The sequence below is a fragment of the Hermetia illucens genome, chromosome 7 (genome assembly GCF_905115235.1).
Source record: "Hermetia illucens chromosome 7, iHerIll2.2.curated.20191125, whole genome shotgun sequence".
In the NCBI taxonomy this organism is placed as follows: Eukaryota; Metazoa; Arthropoda; class Insecta; order Diptera; family Stratiomyidae; genus Hermetia; species Hermetia illucens.
The window spans coordinates 10,369,490-10,381,763 of record NC_051855.1 but is presented as its reverse complement, the minus strand read 5'-3'; the positions used below and the strand labels follow the sequence as shown (position 1 = coordinate 10,381,763).

At 46.0% G+C, this 12,274-nt stretch overlaps 1 protein-coding gene across 3 annotated transcripts in view; it reads left to right on the top strand.

Moving 5' to 3' along the window:
• The window catches only part of LOC119660722 (ATP-binding cassette sub-family D member), an 85,700-nt gene that overhangs the window by 14,301 nt on the left and 59,125 nt on the right, over positions 1 to 12,274 (top strand). For all 3 annotated transcript variants that reach the window (XM_038069375.1, XM_038069374.1, XM_038069373.1), the window contains one exon: positions 10,083 to 10,124. The gene's annotated coding sequence lies outside the window, so the exon portion shown is untranslated. The remainder of the gene's footprint in view (positions 1 to 10,082; positions 10,125 to 12,274) is intronic.

Genomic DNA, 12,274 nt, shown 5'->3' with positions numbered 1-12,274 from the left:
AGCAGCGTGTGGGATTCTCACCCACTAAAACCAGCCCCACTTTGTCCTTTTTCCTCTCCCGCGGGACCGCCGCAAAGCATTCCTTCGCGGGGTGGACTGCGCTTCAAGCGACCAACCTTCCAACCTTCCGTTCTTCGCGTCCTTCTTGCGCGCTCAGCTCTTCCAAGTTCCTATTGTATTTTTTTGATTGCGGAGTTCACCGGACACCAGTTTCCCTCTGACTTCAACATTTCCCCGACGATGTACTGCGGGCTTAGGTTGGTTTTCAGGGAGTTGTCCAGACTCCTCCTTTCTGGGAAAAATCGTGGACAGTGGAACATAACATGCTCCAGGTCCTCTCAGGTGTGCAACCACATTCAGGACACAAGTGAGAATCATCCAGCCTGAATTGGTGCAGGTACTTCCTGTAACCACCATGTCCCGACAGGAATTGCGTCAGATGTTAGTTAATCTCGCCTGAATACGGGGAACCAAGGTGTGGGTCCAGTGACCCCTCTGCGAGTCGTCCCACTGTTTCTGCCACTTCTCCAGCGACTCTCGCCTTGCCGGCTTTCGGTATTCCGCATCCTTTTCAGGAGGATTCATTTTCTTTGTCTCGTACAGGCAGCGTGTCTCACTAGCCAGAATCTCTGTCGGGATCATTCCCGCAATAACATACCTTGCTTCGGCTGATATTGTTCTGAAGGCGCTGCACACCCTTAGCGCCACTAAACGGTAAGTCATTTTTACCCTCCTACGATTACTCTCACAAGCTAGTGCTTCCTCCCAAACTGGTGCCGCGTATAATAGTGTGGAGCGAACCACTCCGGCCACAAGTAATCTGCGACTGTATTTTGGGCCTCGAATGTTAGGCATCATACGCTGGTATTTGCCGCTTTCTCCCAGGCATAGTCCAGGTGTCCCTTAAAATTGATTTTAGCGTCAATCATCACCCCTAGGTATTTGATAACCAGCTTCGAAGTAATGACGTGAACACCAACACGAATACTAACCGTATTCCTCTTCCTACGATTGGTAATCAAGACCGCCTCCGTCTTTTGTTCCGCAAGGTCAAGCTGAACCATCTCCAGCCACGCTTTTATGGCGCTAATGGTTTCCTTAGCGTACATTTCAACGTCTTCAGGTTGTTTCGCGACGACAACCACAGCTAGATCATCTGCGAAACCGATTATCGTGGCCTCCTTTGGCACGGGAAGGACAAGGACCCCATTGTACATGACGTTCCACAGGAGAGGACCCAACACTGAGCCCTGTGGTACTCCTGCGGTGACGGTGTACTGCTTGGATCCCTCATCCGTGTCGTACCAAAGTGTCCTCTCCGAAAGGTTACTGTTGAGGAGCTCAATCAAATAACTAGGGACACCCGTTTTAGCTAGTGAGCTTTTTATCCACTTCCAGCTTGCGGAAGTGAAGGCATTTTTTATGTCCAACGTCATCTCGGCACAGCATTTTTTAGACGACATCGTGTCTCGAGCCAGCTTCAAAACCACGTCTACGGCGTCGATCGTTGAGTGGGCTTGAGGAAATCCAAATTGTCGCTCCGATGGTCGATCCTTATATTCGATGATAGGGAGCAGTCCGTTGTAAATGACCCTTTCGAGCGTCTTTTCTGCCGTATCGATAAGGCAAATCGGCCGGTATGATGATGGGTATCCTGCTTGCTTATTCGGCTTCGGGAGCAAAGCTAGTTTTTGCCTCTTCCACCGGTTAGGGAAAACTCCTCCTCCTTCTGCGTGTTTCAAACACGCCAGTAGGGTCTGGTCTTAACAGCGAGTTTAAGGGCTCTATTGGGGACAGCATCCCGACCGGGTGCTTTGTTATCACCAATTTTTCGGCAAATTTGCTTAAGTTCCTCCTCAGTTACCCTCTGTCTGTCTGTCTGTCTGTCTGTCACACCCGATTTGTTCGGAAACGGCTAGACCGATTGTCACAAAAATTGGTGAGAGTATTAGCACTAATCCCACTGTCCATGCTTTTCCGAGGAGCTTGCCCAAGTTGCAGAGGAGAGAGACGGGCCTGAAGTTTTGTGGTTCGTGGGAGCCGTCTTTTTTTTTTAATGGCGATTATCCTTGCTACTTTCCAAGTAGTAGGAAAGTAACCATTATTGATGCAGTTGTTGAAGACTGCAAAAAGGAACTTCATTGATGCCCTAGGGAGGTTTTTGATGACATTGTTTGCTATGTCATCTAGGACGGTTGGTTTTTTGTCGTTAAGGCTTTTAGTGATGGCTGCGAGCTGTGATAAGCTCAAAAAGGGTTTTGGGTCATTTGGTCTTTGATTGTCGTGTCTACAGTCGAACTGACGGCCTGGTTGTTGCTAGGTGAAGGACAGTTTGGTTGATTTAGGAAAGACTCCGCGAGTATTTGAGCTTTCCTAGCGTCACTGCCGATGTTTTCATTAATCTTGGTAAGAACGAAGTCTTTGGGTCTGTTGTGGTCTGTCAGCCTATTTATGTGTTCAAACATATTAGATCCGGGTTTCACATCCGCAAGTTTACGGGTGAGAGGCCGATAAACAGGCGATCTTCGGGGATACTACAATGGGTAAAGCTCTGAGTGCTTTGAGCTGTGGCTTCCCCCACTAAACTAAACTAGGGTACGATATCGTTTATCTTCATGTAGGAGACGAACAATTCTTCGGAGGTTCCTTCTTTTGAACGCGGCTATCAGCATTGCGGATCACCTTTTCCAGGGCTAGGTTTGTTGTTGATGGTGAGTGATCCCGAGAATGATCCTGCTGCGTTTTATTTGGCCTGGTATACTGGTCAGGGTCAGCCTAATCAGTTCGAAGGGATGCCCAATTCTCCCATGGTCGTGTACAGTTTTACCCTAGCTATTTGTTTATTCATATATTTAACGGACAACAAATAGAGTAAACTCTAATTACTTATTGTCCTCAGAAGGAATTGTGGAATTGAGGTAGACTTCGAGCTCTGCAAAGCGCACGTTGAAAATGTCTGCGTTACGTGGGTTATAAGACGCAGGACGGCAGGTGTTGTCATTAGCGGCAGAGCAGTCCATCAGACCCGAGGACAGATTAAAAAATGTGCATAAATCCAGATAGGATCTACGCTGTTGTAGGAATAGGAGGTTCAAAAAGTGGATACGGGAGGGGTAGTACACACGTGCAACGCTTTTTTTTAAAGAAGAGGGAACGGGTGAATCTTCGTTGCATATTTCCAAGGGCAAGGCGATCACAGTTACCGGAAGGTGACCAGATCATGGAGCAGTACTCCAGGGTATTCCTCACGAGGGAATTGAAGAGAGCTAACGAACGTCGGATGGACTCAAAATCAAAGGAGGGGCGAAGTATAAAAACTGACAATTTTGCTGCTCGATTGGTAACTTCGAGGCACTGGGTATCGAAACTTGACGAAAGTAACTTCGAGGTCTTGAGTGGGTGAAGATTTAACGCAGTAGCACATAGAGTGACCCTTTCTGACGCGCCAAACCATTAGTAGAGCATCAACTAACCAGAGTATCTAGGTTAGATTGAAGGAAAACGCAGTCCATAGGCGACGATATAGCGGACAAGTAAGGGGCGTGGAAGGTCGTTGATAAAAAATAAAAATAACAAAGGACTCTGCTGCAGAACGCCAGAGCAGGAGGAGAAGGAGCGGAATGTGCAGCCATTAAAACAGACGCCTCTTTCTACAAACCGGGAAAATGATTCTCTTCGAGGCTTTTGTTGAAAATAAGGTATAGGGGAAATGAGATGGAACGACCAGTTTTAAGCAAAAAGAGGTTTGGAAGACCATCGTACCCAGGACCGACATTGGCATCAAGTTTGCCAATGGGATACTCGACAAAGAGAGGGGTAAGAAGGAGAATGGGGGGCTGGGGTTAGGCTACATCCACTGGCGGGAAGGAAGACGAGGAAGGAGAGGGAACATAGATTGACGAAAAGTAGCTGCAGAGTAAATCAGAAGATAGTTGTTGGGAGTTAGTCGACACCGCTTGTCAACGGGACAAAGGCTGAAGAAAAAAAAGAAGCTGAGGTGGAGCCAGAGAATTTAATGGACGGAGGGGATAGCTGGGCAGGACAACGGGAGCTACGAATGTGGGAACAGAAAGGTTTGCGATTTCCCCGCATTAGCGTGTCTTCAACACTGATCAAATATGTAATATGTAAGTCCATATTAAGGTTTTGGTGGAAGAACGCAGAGTTTTGAAAAAAGATTAAGTCAGCCTAGAGCCTCTTAGGTATGGACCGATGATGTTCTGGACGTATCGGGCTATCCGGCCTAGCAAGATAGCAGAGAATATCTTATAGATGGTACTCAGCAACGTGATACATCTATAATCGCTGCACTGCGTGATATCTCCCTTTTTATAGTATGTATGGGGCAGATCCTTGGAGGAACACTCGATAAGCAAGTAAATTCCCTGGACAAATAAAAAAATAATGCTGCTCATGTAGCCCTTAGTACGCAAAACAGGACAAGGACAATAAACCTATCCCTGTATCAGCAAAATGAACAACTCCCCTGCGCAGGCCCTTGTATGATATGCTTGCCATTGTAGCATATGATGCCGAAAAAGGACAATGTAACGCAGCTCCCTTGGATTAGATGTGTTAAACTAGTCCCGACATCAATACGATCTAATTTTGTCAATTCTGGGCCCCCGGGAAAACTCGATCAGGTGTGGTTGGGCATATATATATGCAGCGAAGCATCGTATGAGGCGTTCCAGGGATCTGGACGAAGAGCGAATAGATACCTGAGCCGCTTGAGGTGTGACTTTCATTTTCCGATTGTTTTTTTTCGCAAAAACCTATATAGGGTTCTTATCGCGTTTTTTGGATGGCAGCTGCCTTAGTAAGGCCTTACCGGCGTCCAGGTTTTGCACCGAACTCCACCGTTTCGACCTACGCCATCGACCCTTTGCAGGTACGATCTGCCACGTCTTTTTTTTCTATCATGGAGCTTTTATAGACTTTCCGGGGTTGGTCATGCTCCCCCCACCCAACGTGACTATCGCTACCTATGACAGTCTACTTAAACTCGAAATGCCAGAAGAGTCGCGCCTGGTCGGCTATGCAGATGATGTCGCACTGCTTGTTGCTGGACGCACTGTCGAACAAGCGCAAAGCAGACTCGGCATATTGATGCGACGGGTAAGCGAATGGATGACTGCTCATGGTTTCAACCTTGCAATGGAAAAAACCGAAGTAGTCATCCTGACAAAAAAGAGAATTCCGACCCCATATCGTTCAGCGAGTCGATAATCGAGTCAAAATCAGCGGTAAAGTACCTTCTTGACTCAAAGATGAGCTTTTTTGAGCAAATCAAAGCAACAGCGGACAAGGCTGCGCTCCAGCAGCAGCTGCAGCGTTAAATAGGCTAATGGCAAACATTACGGGTCCTACGTCTAGCAGACGACGTCTCCTGATGAGTTCAACGCAGTCTGTCCTGTTCTACGGCGCAGAGGTAAGGGCTGGCGCTCTTAACAAGGAGGTATATCGTAAACGCCTCGCGCAAGTACAGAGACGGGGATCTTTGCGGGTGGCGTTTGCGTATCGCATTATCTCTGAACCGGCCGGTGATGGTGATCGCGGGAGCGATCCCCGTTGCCCTTCTTGCTAAGGAGCGTCAAGCCATATACAAACGCAAGGGAGATGAGCCAAGGGAGGTGGTTGCTCACGAAGAACAGCAACGCATTCTAGACGAGTGGCAGCTCTCGTGGCAAAATGAAACTAGAGGCAGATGGACTGCGCAGCTCATCGGCAACTTAGGTGCGTGGTTGAATTGGAAGCATGGTGAGACTGACTATTTCCTTACCCAATTTTTAAGTGGGTATGGAAGTTTTCAGTCTTATTTGCATAAGATTGGAAAGGCGCGATCTCTCTCTGTTTTGCAATGGAGTTGTGGACGACGCCCACCACACTTTTTTTTCTTGTGGAAAGTGGGATGGGGTTCGTCAGCAGCTCTATTTAAACACAGAGGATCTCTCTCGAGACAACATTGTCAAAGAGATGCTGAGGGCTGCTGACAGGTGGAGCCATGTTGCCCATTACGTTCGGGCCCTTCTCGTTGCTAAGAAGATAGAACTCGACCGGTGGAGCAGGCGGATGACAGGGGGTTCCTTGAACTGACAGTTCCCTTCCTCCTCTCCTCTCTGACGATGGGGAGGTGTTTAGTTGGTAGTCATTATGTATCCTACGGAATTGACCATGTAGAAGCACAAATATTCTTTGGAATATCCTTATCCCGGGGGTTTGTACGATAGTGGGGAAAATTGGTGGGAGGAGAGAGTTGAAGCAGTTTCTATTTCAAAAAAGTATCCGTATTTCGTCGTCAAAATCTTTTGCTAATCATAAATTAGATTGCTTTTCCGGATGAGCTAATTCTCATTCTCTAACGAGTATTCGTGCAAAACAAAAAAACCAAAAGAAGCATTCAACTATATAATTTGAAATTACGTAAAGTAAACGCAAATGTCGGTATCTAGAAGTGGGTTCACCAAGAAGCCACCATAAAAACCTCTACCAGGTGAAACCGTCATGGTGAAAAAAAAAACGCACGGCAAAGAAACAATCGACCAGACAATCAAGACAGACGAACCAAGAAAAAAAAACCTATCCCACAAAAAAATTGCACTGAATCATATTGCGGAAAATTAACAGACGAAACAAGAAGAAGAAGTACAAGAAAATTCAAGACGAAAAAGATACATTTTATGTGTTAAACAGATTGTGACGTTTCAACACATTTAAGTGCAGATTTTTTTGCGGTTCTTTAGCTACAATTGTGCGTTTTCTCTTGCGTCAGATATATCTTAAATGAGGTTGCAGTTGGATAGTATTTTTTTTTTCAAAATTATCCGGTTGGGCAGAAATGTTTGCAAATCTTGTATCTTAAATTTGGTCGCTAATTCACTTAGTTTGGTTCCGCGATAATAATTACCTTCTAATTAATGGGAGGCATGATATCAGTCAACCTTGAAACTTAAAGATATACTCATTTAAGAAATATGGATACATTGACCTCGACAAGGCTAAACATTTTAAACATTTTCCGGGGAATTCGTATCGGTTAACTTGGAAACTGATACCCGAAATGCGGTAGTAGCCTGATAAGAAATGATTTAGTCAGGGGCTCCATCTTAGGCAGGGTCTGCCTCGTCTTCGTTTTCTACCATAGATACTACCCTTATAGACTTTCCGGGCTGGATCATCCTCATCCATACGGATTAAGTGACCCGCCCACCGTAACCTATTGAGCCGGATTTTATCGGTCATGGTATCACTCATAGATTTCGTCGTTATGTAGGCTACGAAATAGTCCATCCTCATGTAGGGGGCCAAAAATTCCAGTCCAGTCCAGAAGTCCACCAAGACTTCGGCGCAAAACCGGGATGTCTAGAGTTCCCTATTAAGGCAGGCCTAGACCGGATACTGGTTGTTGCGCCGTTGATGATGATGTCACGGCCTTCATCAGTGTGCGTGTTCAGCTTGAGGTCATCGGGGAAACTGGTGTCAAAGATTCGATGTGGGCAGAGGCGGCGACATTAACAACACCACGCTGCACTGCGGGAAACAGTTTCAGTACTCGCCGAATCACTCTTTTCCACCGTCCGGCTGAAGTCCCCGTTGAGGTGCGGGACGAATTCCAAAAAGCGTGTATAGATTTCTCGGAAAGGTATCATTTGAGTAGACTTGGCATTCCAAGGATCTATGCGTTACCAGTAACTCCGAGAATTCTATATCGAATCAACGATGAGATTGCGCTTCGACTGTTGGATAATATCTCGCCGCTGCAACTACAATCAGTTGTGGTATTCTAGTGCAGTTGCGACTGTCAGATTGGTTATTATTGGTTAGTGGGGAAGACATCCATCTAGATCATTGGCGACGCAAATCAGCACTGGCAATGCTAGCATACGGGTGACGAATAAAGTGCAGGGGATTTACAGGAACTATGGCATTTCTAATAAGACACCTGTAGATGAAATTCTGGACACACTAAAACAGAAAATTTCCGCGGTATGCAGTCGGTTACGACGATATGGCGAAAGTCACTTCACTTTACTGTAGTGGACCGTTACTGTCCAGAATGAAGTGGTTTAACACACTTGAAGGCCTTGATCCAATATAGATTGTTGCGCCAACGATTATTATTATCAATCTTTCAATCCTCTGACTGGGGTGAAGCCAGATCAAGAGCGATCCACGGTAGGTGCAATATCCTTTCAGAACCCCAATTACGCAAATAGAAGGGTCACTGATGACGTTAAGAAGCGAGCGGTATATAAATTTTCCCGATGAATTTCATGTGTCAGACCGAGAGTAAATGTGACCTCGGCCGAATGTTCGTTTCTGGACCTGCGTATTAAGGATTTCAACCGAGGAGCCTGAAGATTTGAAGTCACCCTAGTTTCTAGGAGACAGGAACTTCTTCCTCGCAGTCTGTTTTTGACCTAGCTTTTTGTGAACTTCAGTGGTGAACCAGACGGGGTAAGAGCGTAAGCACTTAGGAGAGAAGAGAACGTAACAAGGGAGAAGATCAGATAAAATGGTATAGAAAGTGTTGAGTGCTTGGTCACACGTAAATGGAGAGAGGAGGGGACCCAGTTGATTGCCGCCAGGGCTGAGTTCAGACCTTCGAAGTTCGCCTTACGAAAGTTGAAATAGGTAGGCCTGCGAGCGACAGGTGAGTGGAGTCGGGATATCTGAGCATCGAACTCGAGAGCAGGATGATGGGCGTCAGGGGCAACGTAAGACGGAGCATGAAGGGATTGGGAAAGCCAACGCACCGAATGGTTAGAGAGCACAACGTCAAGAGTGCGATATAAGTGGTTTCTAGAAAGGTTAAACTGGAGGTCGCCACAGGTGTAAATGGAAGTGGATAGAGGAAGGGGCGGGTAGGTGGAGTTATTAGGGAGGGAGGGAGGGAAGGAAGCTCAGGAGTAATGGGCCAGCGGAGCGTGGGAAGATTAAAATCACCCACAGAGGATGGAAGGAAGTGAGGGAAACAAAACGATTAGGACCTCTGATAATCTGTCGAAAAAATCGTCATACAGAGAAGGCGGACTGAGTCAGTCCTACCGAACCCCCAATCTGTAGGACTAGTTGGTACAATTTGTCCCGTTTTTAGGCACGGGAGTCTCGCCTTCATCCTTCTCCGTCTGCAGTTTTTCATTAAGGAAAAACTCCCAGCGATCACCACGTGGAGGAAGTAGAATTGGTGGTGTTGGTTCAGCAGGCGTTTCCCAGGCTTTCTGGTCCATCATGGGTTCCAATTCACGTTTCGTCCTGGGAGCTATATTACTTTTTGACTGCCGAACGTTGTGTTTATGCTTGATAAATTTAGGCAGACAAACTAGGTCACCTCCTAACATAGTAAAGGGGGACTAGGTCATGGCTGGATTTTGTGCCTTAGTCACTTTCTGTACTGGAGTGACCTTACTCCCTGTTCCATCAAGTTTTGCGGTCAATTACATTTCTTCACCGTCATTTCTGCACCGTACGTCCATTGGAGCTTGTTATCTAAACGTCATTAATGCTTTGCTGACATAGATCTCTACGAGTTTTCCAACTGTGGCGTTAGTTCCATATTTCCTGTACTCGGCATTGATTATGTACTCAAGGTTGCTGGAAAATCCGCTTGAGGTTTCCACGAATTTAGCTGTGATCGATTGGTGATGGAGTTGTTATTTTTGAAGTAGTTTTGAAGAAGTTTCAAATTGAAGAGCTTTAGTTCAACTGCAGACCTCAATGCTTCCTTCCTTCTTATATTCTGAAGTGGGAAAGGTTGACCTCGAAAATTGGCGGTGTACAAGTTACGCCCACCAACCTATCGTCCCCAAGTGTCTTCCGAGCATTCTCTGATGTTCGTTCTTTGATGATGGACGCTTCTCGAGTTGCATCTGGGATGGTACTCTGCCATTCTGTGTCTCAGTTTCGACGCCGTATCTAGACTGGGGCTCCTTTATTTTAATATAAAACAGCAGAATATTGGAGTTGAGCAATCGAATTGATTGGCAGCAGCATGTAATTAATATAATAATGTAATAATATTATAAATATCATATTATAAACATGAAAAAATATGAATACAGATAATACCTTTTTTTTTACAGGCGGTCCTTTCTTACCCAGCTTGCCTTTTTCACTAGTTTCTGGTAAGTTTTTAGTGCATAGAAGAAAAATTTAAACCGCAATTATTGGAATTAGGGAATACAATTTTCCATTTTATTATTTTAAGAATTCATTAACTTGACCATTTATTCATTGGATGGTTTTTCAATTTTGTCCTTTTAATATAGCGGCAGCCTCTTGATTTTTTTTTCAGATTTTTCGGTTGGGAAGTTTCTGAGTCCGTTCTGGGTCCGTTAAAGAAATAACCACTTTCCACCCCCTGCACTCCCTAGCTTTCCAACAAATGTCAAAACTAAGACCGGCCTCGGAAAGTACTAACCGAGACCTTTCATTTGATACCCCACATGATTATATTTGGTGAAAAGAAATGTACACCCCCCTTTGGAGGGTCCCGCTTCAGCTCCTCCCACGACTATTCGAGATGCTCGCACTTCTCCTCTATCGTTCCGCGCTAAGTGCTCTTGGGGCGACCCACTCGTCGGCCATCTTGGGGGAGTGGATTCCACCGTATGACATAGCCCGTAATGCAATTGTTGCCCCTCCTTAAAGTATGACCTATCCACTACCACTTCCATCTTTCGATCACAGTGAGTACGGGTAGCAGGCCTGTGCGCCGATCAAATTCTTCGTTTGAGATAGTGTCCGGCCTGCGCAATCCGATGACAGTGGAGTGTTGAGGAAAGTTTGGAGCTTTTGAGTAATACTTTCCATGTGTCATGTGCAACACTGAAAGGACACTAGCACTGAACAGTCCCAACTTGCATTTCCAGATTTTAGACAGTGCAGCGAAAGCGAATCTAGCCCTGTTAATGCGTCGGATAATATCTAATTAGGTACCACCGTCGGCAGAAACCACGCTTCTTAGAAATCCCAATTGATCAACGTTTTCAATGCTCTGCTCATTAATGTAGATAGGGAGAGTGCGTTGACCCGTCAGACTGTGAACCTTGAATTTGTTGGAGTTTCTCTTCAGTCCAACAATACTTGCCTCCCTTTCCAAATCCGGAGTCATTGTCGCCTATAGACAAAAGGAGAGTGTACATTTTTTCCACCAAATATAGTCATGTGAGGTATCAAATGAAAGCCCTTGATTAGTACTTTTCGAAGCCCTTCGTCCTGGATTACAGCGATCATGGAATTGATCGCGTCCCAGTCTTCCTGACAGGCTACCATTTTCCGGTGATAGCGCTTCACCTAGAGTTGCCCGTAGATTCCTCCTTTCTTCCACGAACCCAGGACATTGGAAGAAAACCTGCGCTGGGTCCTCTGTGACCCCGTCGTAGTTTGGACAATTACATGAGGTGTCCAATTTAAACCTGTACAGGTATTGACAGTATCCTCCATGGCCGGTGAGAAACTGGGTGAGATAATAATTGTTCTCCCCATGCTTTCTCTCCAGCTACTCCCCGATGGAAGGGATCAACCTGTAGGTCCAACGACCCTTTTCTGACTAGTCCCACTGCTGTTACCATCTGCTTATGGATCTCTCCCTTTCGGTTTTTTTTCACCTGAGATAAGGGAGAGATGGACATGGTCTTATAAATGTTCATCATTTCGGTTGCCAGGATGTCAATCGGCATCATTCCCGAGATGACGAACGCTGCATCGTCTGGGACGGTCCTGAAGGCAGAACACACCCTTAAGGCTGTTCTTCTGTAAACCGTATTCACTTTCTATGCATTGCTTAAAACCTGGAGCGCATTTCTCCAAACTGGGACTGCATACAGCATGATAGAACTCACCACCCTGGCTATGAGCACCCTGCAAGTATCCCGCGGTCCTCTTACGTTCGGCATCATCCTTGCGAGAGCCATACTCGTGGTGGATGCTTTTTTGCAAGTATGCTCTATGCGCTGCTTAAAATTAAGTCCTCCGTCTATCATCACCCCCAAGTATTTGATGGCAGGCTTGGAAGTGATGATACGATTCCCAATTCTAATGCAGGCGTAATTTCTTTTGCGGCGCTTAGTGATGAGGACCGCTTCCGTCTTTTCCCCAGCAAGTGCCAGTCCAGCACTCTCTACCCAAGCCTTAACAACACTGATTGCTTCGCTTGAGTACAACGCGACATCTTCGAGATGCTTTGCGACCACAACCAGTTCTATATCATCGGCATAACCCACCACTGTGGCCTCCTTCGGAACCGGAGGCTTAAGTACATCATTATAGATGA